Raw genomic sequence first — 8,121 nt, 5'->3', positions numbered from 1 at the left:
TAACCACATGTCTGCCACAGCTCTGCTCCCATGCGACACACGAGCTAGTCACCACACATCTCTGGTTGTGGGGATGGAGTCTGTCCATCAGGCAATTGCTTGTGGCTTGATACAGATGAGCTTCTATCCCATCACCATCGCCTTCCTTCAGTTTTACTTTACAGATCATAAAAGAAGATAGATCATGGCTTTTCTCACTCTAGGCAGTCTGTCACCTCCTCAGACCAGGTCTTCACTTTTATTAACACAGATCCATGCTCATGAAATGCAAACCAGCTACCTTGAATCCTCTTGCCTGCCCAGACTCATGCCACAACTGCAGGGTCTGTAATTGCTATTCCAGGTGGCTGCTGCTCATCTCAGCAGATATAATCTTCCTACCCTTTAGAAATGTGTTTTTTCACTCCTGCTCCCTGATTAAAACAAAAAACCCTTTCCACACAACTAGGAAAACAACAAAATATGAAAGCTCTACACAAACCTACCTTGACAGACTGGACCTTATGGCTGTTGATGTGAGCTTTTGCTCTGCCATTTTGCTCTGACAATTATCAGTTCAGCAGAGCTACCCAGCAGGAGCTAAGCAATAATTTTATGGAGTAAATACAACCTTGTAGCAGAGCACGACCTGTCCTGACTGAGAACATCGTCAGCAGAGGTAGCACAGATACAGCTGGCACCTGCTCCTCGCTGTGACTTGCTTTCTCACCTTTGATAGGAACTTGCAGGAGCTGCCAGTTCAGTGTTACTCCACCACCTCTGGCCCTGGGTTGAGTCTCCTGTGGGTACTGAGCCTCGGGCAGAGGAAGGACAGATGCCTGGGAGGAGGTCGATGTACCCTTGTCATTGCAGCTAAAAATCTGGCTGGAAGGGTGATTGCATGCCTCCAGCAGAAAGCACATCCAGGTAGAAGGAAGGTCTGGTGGGTACATCACAAGATGCAGAATCTAAGCAGTCTTTTCTCCTCTGCCATCAAACCCTTATGTGACCTTAGTCACACCACTTCATCTCCCAGTACAACTACTTCCCTACCTCCAAAATGGGAACGTTCACTCCTTTCTCCCATCCTTTTGCCTGTTTATTTCTACACAGACTCCCAGGTCTTGGTGGCAGCCATAGCTCCTTGCCATTCCTCATACATACAGCTCCTGACACCTCTGGGTCCCTACATCAATCTGGCCACTGATGTAGTAAAACCCAGAGTGTCTGTGTTTAAAGTGCTCTTAAAAATTTGGGGAGCAAGATGTAAGCCCTTACCACTATTCACTCCCTCCACCTGCTGCTATGCACTTCCCTGTGAAGATAATAAGACAAAATATTTCGGACCGAATGGACTTTCTCCTTTCCTCTCCTCAGCAAACGCACTTTGCACCTGCTCATTAACGAATGTACACCATCCACATCGACCAGGGCTGGCGCTGAATTGAACTTCGAATGCCTTTTCAGTGCCATAGCCTAGTTAATAATTACTTTTATGACTCACTCCACTCCATGCTGCTGGAGCACCATTAAGAGAATTGACAGCACAAATAATAGAAACATTAAGCCTAATGATGCTGCGAGTGTTAGCCCTGCTAAAGTACTCCTGGTGTCACAAAAGAAGAGCCTTTCCCTTTAGCAGTTGTCCCTCCCAGGGGGGTGTTTTCTTCCCATCCTTGAGGTTGCAGAGGGAAGTCAGTTTGCTGTTCCTTTGAGTTTTGACAGTAGGAGTGTGGGGTGCACACATTCATGTGCCACACGTGCTCACACAGCAATCAACCCCATTTCAGAATATCAGCATTCTCAATTGGCAAACTCTAGGCGTTCTCAGTTTCAGTGTGGTCCTGAAGCTCCCCACCTCTCCTGCAGCCTGGAGTGCCCCTCCACCAGCCATGCCCTGCAAGGAGTCCACAGGCTCACTCTCAGCTTGCCTAAATCGTCAAGGAAAATGCACTAGTTTGAGCCACTTTCCTGGACTTCCCTTCCAGTTGCACAGGGGCAGAGAGATACCCAATGCCTCGATGATTGGTGGATGGTAACTGCCATCTCTGGATGCTTCTGAGTAACAAGATCATTTTCAAACGTGGACCAAACCCTCTGAATCAATTTTTCCCAGAGGCTCCACTCATTGTCTAGATGGCAAGTTTTCCCCCCATTCCCCCACAAGGACGTGCAACCCTCTGGAAAGGTCTGGCCAGAAACAAGAAGCAGAAGATGGTCGCACCTCCACTGTGGTTAGACCAGAGTTGCATTTGACCTCAATTCTTGCCAATTTACTCTCATTTTTCCACTAATTTATAATTCACAGGACTGGATTTAATATTAGCTTTAACACTATTAGTTTTAAATAGCATATTTAAGGATCACAAAGCTTTTAAATGTGACAACAGACCTGGTAGGTTTAATAAGAAACTTTGGTTCAAGCAGGGAGTTTTCCCTGCTGTTATTTCCTGAAAGCAAAACTGCTTCTGTGAAATAGCCATTTCCTTTTCTTTTAACAGGAAAATTCAATTCTCTTCCCTTTTTCTTAGCCAGTTCCTCCTCTTTGCCTTCATTGCCACAAATTCTCTAATCTTGTTATTCTTGGGTGTTGGAAAAGCGTAATCATCTGAACCATGAAATCGAAGACAACAGCAACACTTCCAGGGAAATGACTTAAGTCAGAGGAATTAATTCTCCCAGCAGACAGCTCTTATTTAGAACAAATGTGATTTTCAGAACCAAAGCTACGTTTTTAATGAGGCTCTATGAAAATATATGTAGCCCAGAGCTTCTGGGACATTCAGCATTATGTCAGAGAAACCCATCATGTCAGGAAAACAACAGCCAACAGGATCATCCAGTAAGTTCATTGCTCAGTTCCCTGCAGAGAAAACCCGTCTCTGCATTTCTCAGCCTCAGAGATCACTGCCCTGAACAAGTGAATCTACAGCTATTTATTGAATGTCTGAATATAGCACACCCAAAAGGTGTGTTTTGAGGTTTAATCGAGAAAAGAGATGGGTTTTCCTCCTCTTTTAAATGAAGCCTGCACACATGAGCAGGTGGGTCTCCACACAACACATGATTAAGGCATGGAAGTCCTGCCCCAGGATGTTACAGATGCCGAAAGTTGGCTTTTTTCTTTCCCTAGGGAAAAGCAAGATTAATGCTTTGATCTGAGCTGAGATCCCCTTTTCAGCTCTGTGCCTCAGTTTCCCTTCTCACCTGCTGTCTTCCTCTTTATCCAGAGCAGGGACTGCCTTACTCGTGCTTATGTAGCGAAGCATCAGAGGCATGGATGGGACCACTGGTCATCACCATGGTGTAAGACAGCATTCAGAGAGATTTATAGCCACGAAAAAGGTTTTATCAAGCAAGGATGCAGCAAAAATTTGTCTTGACTTTGGGGCTGGTCGGTGTTTTCAGATGAAGGATAAGAAAGAAAAGCCATTTGGAGACCATCACACAGCATGAAGCTAGGAAGGCAGCTTCAGGGACCTTTCCAGGCTCTGCTACCTGGGTTTACCTCCCTGGAGTAAACAGCTCTGCCACTCCCACAGTGCAGCTGTAATTGTCAACCAAAGGTTATTTTTCTCCATTGAACTCAGTGGCCACGTGAAAGATTCCCAGCCCAGAAACCAAAGCTGGCTGCTTATTTGCACAGCAACCATAGGGTGCAGGCAGCAGCGATGTGCCCACCCCTTAGGAGGCTGCAGAAATCAGACCCCTTGGGTTTGCTGGCAGAATATCCTTCCCACATACAAAATCTGCTTCCAAATGGAGAGTGCAGAACCCCAGAGACAGTGAACAGGATAAAGCACCAGCTGCTTGCAACGGGAGAGGAAGGATCAGCTCCTAATGACAGCATCATGTTTGCCTGGCTCAGCTGGAGATAAAAAGATGATCATACTGATTTCTCATACTGAGATAACAACAGAGGAGGATTTGTCTCCAAAAGAAGCATCTTTTCTGCCTATATGCCAGCAAAAGAAATCATTTTTCTGTCTGACTTTATAGAAAACTTCATCAAAAATCCATCTGGCACCAGGCCAGAGAGCTACATAAGAAGCTGTGCTCACTGTCACAGCAGATTGATGCCAGAAACTCCAGCAATGATTTCAGCATGAGAGAACTCCTGTGATGGTTTTGGGAGGGTACGCTGATCTCTGGAGTTTTGGCTTGTTAAAAACACCATTGCAGAGAGATCTGGCTTTCTGGACGTGACTGAAAGCAGGGGGTCTGGTAAGACACTGTAGCCCCAAAGCTGCCTTTGAAGTTTGGTCCTCATGTGGAGATAGAGCCCAGCAAGATCTCATTTTAGGGGTGCCTGGAGGATTGAATAATAGAACAATTCTCAAGTGTTTGGATCGGAAACTTCATCTGGAACCTGGGAAGTTTTTTTCCTGGCAAAAGCATCATGAGAATCAGTGTCTTCTCAGGACAGGCCAATTTCAAGAAGTCAGAATTTCCTGATGAAAATGTGCTCCCTGGAAAAACTCCTGGGGACTCTTTGTATGCAAGGATACCTTGAAAGACATAATCTGTCCTCCCAGCCCTGATACCCTCTGTGCTCTGAGAATTCAAAGCCATGTCAGCATGTGCAGGTCCCAGAGAGAGAGACTAAGAGTGATTACAAGTAGCAGGAGATCTGCTGATGGAAATAGCGAAATCTCCTCTCCACAGACTTTGTAAATTAGACTGAAAAAAGCCATGGAAACGAGTCTGCATGGCTCACTGACCAACCCTGATGGCCTGGCTGTCTTCTGTAGCCTGGTGGTTCACTGCAAGCCTGGGTGAGCAGTGGTCCCCTCCTCACTGGAGCTACCCAGGTCAGCAGTGGGGGCAGCTGGAACAGCAGAAGCTCCCAGACTGGCCACCACTACATGGAGCCAGTCTCCAAGAGTTTTAAATTGATATTAAAATGAAAAAAGCCAAGCTCCCAGCTTCCCTAGGAAGTGAGAGAGCAAACGGTGTAAGACAATGCCAGGGAAGATGCTCCAGATCCTTGGTTCATCTAGAGAGGGGTGCTGCTGCAGAGGATGAGCATCTGCTGTGACTTCACATCACCCTGGGGACATGGACAGGGTGTCACTCTGAGGTCACCCCAAATGAGGAGCTCTTTAGGGTCATAAGTCTGATAGCCAGGAGGTTTAGAAAACAAATGTATAAGGGTCTCCTAGAGTATGTTGTAGTGGGGCAGCTGACAGTGTCTGAGGGTCTTTCCTATGGATGCTGAAAGCTCAGCTGAGCTGACACCATCTGACAGTTGGAGAAAACCATCCTTTCAACCTCTAAGTTGAGCACATTTGCTATGGACTCACTGGAGACTAGTGACATAAAAGCTCATATTTTTTTAACAGAAGGACTTTGCAAATGGAAATTTCACATTTTCATGGATATTTCTGCTCTTTCATGGATTTTTTTTTTTTACTCTTTCAAGAATTGTGCAGGGAAAAATACCTCATTTCCAGCACAGGAGAGACCTGGAAGCCTTGTATCTTTGCTGCGGACTTTTGAGTCCTGCAAGAGAATGGCAGTTCATGAGCATTCATGGAGCTCCTGAGTCAAAATCAGAGCGATAGGCCAGAGAGAGAGGTGAGGGCTCCTGGGGAAGTGTGAGCATCTTACAGGAGGGAAGGATGGAAGGGGTTAGCCAGCTTAGCCTAATGAAAGGGAGGCTCTAGAAATTCTGCAACAAATCTAAAATATCTCAGGGATACAAATTTCCAGGAGGCAAAAATGTATCTCAGTTAAAAGCCAGTGCTGGTACAAGGATAAAAGGAAATAAACAGCCATGAATAAATTTGGGCTGGGAATTAGAAAAAGCTAATTACATTCCATGTAATGTTTCTGTTTTATTCTTTCAGATGGAGAGAGAAGCTCATGGTCCAGGTTAGTGCTGGGCAGCTGCCATGGCAGGAATACTACAGGCTGCAAGTCCAGAAGGGCAGCAGTGGATGTTCCACAAACCCTCCTCTGTGCTTTTCTCTCTGGTCTCACTTTTAAAAAAGAAAAACCCTTCCAGGGAGTTCTTCCTAATGGCCAAAAAAAATCCTTTTTGACGGGAGCAGGTTTTCATTTTACACACATTGTCAGTGGAGCCTTCTTAGCCAGCTCATTTCCCAGGTCTTTAACCAGCCAGCCTGCCTGGAATGGAGAGATTTCCTCTCGTCTCAAATCACTTGGCTGCACATGGGAGAGAAACCCTTTGACGAGGTGAATTTGCAAGGCTCTCAAATCCTCTTTATTCTCACTGTGCTATCCCTCCTTGACTCATCTCCAAGAGACTGTGTTGGGCTAAGCCCAGAAGGAGCACAGAAACGTGATGGCACCAATCCTAGACACACAAACACACACAGATACAGCTTCCACCCCTTCCCCTCACCATAAATTAAACATCATCTATACCCAGGACTGAGGAGGATCAGCTAAAATAATCCAGTCCAGTCCTCCATCACCAGAGAGGCTGAATTCAGAACAGCCCACAGTTCTCATCCACCCCAGCCCACAAACCTGCTCCTCCCATGTCCATAATAAACTGGAGGCCCACAATTCACATCCGGCCTGTTCAGGTACATATCTGGGGGTTAACACACACGTGCAGAAAAAAAGGCTAAATTGGGCTATTCTTGTGTTAGCCAAAGCAATGATAGTGCGAGTCTGCGGTGGGGGTAGTGTTTAGGCAACCAGGGCTTCAAGGAGCAATGACATTCAAGAGGCAACATGAACTCTTATGGATGCTTTTTCCTTGCAGCTAGTTGCACTGGCTAGAAAATCAATCAGGAGAGTGAGGAGCACAAGGTAAAATGAATACAGACAGCCTCGGGGCACAGTCCTGGGGTAAGAGAGAAGGTGGTTGGTTAAGAGCAGATGGGCAAAACACTTACTGAGTGCAACTATTTTAATGGGTCTGTCTTTTCCAAATTCCACATTGCACACACGTAAATAGTAATTTTAAAAAAGACTCACACCAGAAACGCTGATTTGGAGCACAAGAAACTCTCCCTGTCTCCCACTACACAAGGAAGCACAAGATTCACAACAACATTAGTCACAGCTGATCACGGAGGCAGACAAGAGAGACAGACATGGAAATCCTGAAAGACAGAAAAAGTCAAAAGCAGGACAGTCATGCTTCGGAAAGCAGCAGATGTTCCCATGCCCACCTTACTGTGCAGGCAGGTGGTTGGGGTCACAGCTTGGCATACAGACCCACCACACCAGGGGACCAGCATCTCACTGGTCCTACACTTCTTCTTGCCCAGGTGTCATCTCTGCTGGTTGTTGTCTCTTGGGTCCCAAGGGCGTCAACTCCCAGAGCAACATGGGCTTTACAGCAACCTGCGTGTGCAGTGCCATGAGCCAGGTCCCAGTGCTGTGTCGGGGTTCCCTGTATGGTACTGGCTGTGATGCCATAACGCAAGTGTGAATCACAGTAAACTCCTAGCTGGCCCTCAAAGTCCTGCTTCTGCCCCCATTCCTGTCCAAGGGGTCTTTGCCTTTGATTTGTATGGGATCTGCCATTGTATTATCCATCACTGGTAGCATTTCACGCTGCAGCTGTTATAAAGGGTGATTCTAGTATGCACATTCCAGACTTGGTTTTCAAGCCTTCAGCAAGTAGAGGAAGGAGTTGTATGGTTACCACTTGATTTTAATATTTTTTTGGCTCCAGGTGCTCAAAGAAAAGTGCTGCAGTAACCATATTCATGGGGGCAATGCCTCTAAAGGACTTCCAGCCCGTTGTGTGCTATTCCAAAAGGCTGGTGAGCCAGCAAGCTATTCTATTTAATTGCTACAGCAATCACCGGCAGGCAAAAATCGCAGGAGCCTTTTGTTCAGTACAGCAGTTCCTGCGTGCCAAAGGGCAGCTGGTGCTGGAGGCAGAGCTCACCCATGAAAATGAGCTCTAAAGGAGATCATGCAGAGATCAGACCATAGAGACTCACCCACCTTCAAGCAACCTCCAGACTCAGGTGTGCTAATACTAACCCTGCTGCTTGGCAATGTTTTCATCTTTAAAGCAGCTTTAAGTGGAGTTGGGAGCAGGTATTTTCCTTCTCGCACAGGCAGGGAGTTGAGCAGCAGCACAATTAAATGATTTTCCCAGGATTTAGAGGCTGTACCAAAGACTTCAACCCACATCTTCCCAGGCCCATA

Source organism: Strix aluco, chromosome 8, assembly GCF_031877795.1.
Source record: "Strix aluco isolate bStrAlu1 chromosome 8, bStrAlu1.hap1, whole genome shotgun sequence".
In the NCBI taxonomy this organism is placed as follows: Eukaryota; Metazoa; Chordata; class Aves; order Strigiformes; family Strigidae; genus Strix; species Strix aluco.
Note: the sequence above shows the minus strand (reverse complement) of the source record.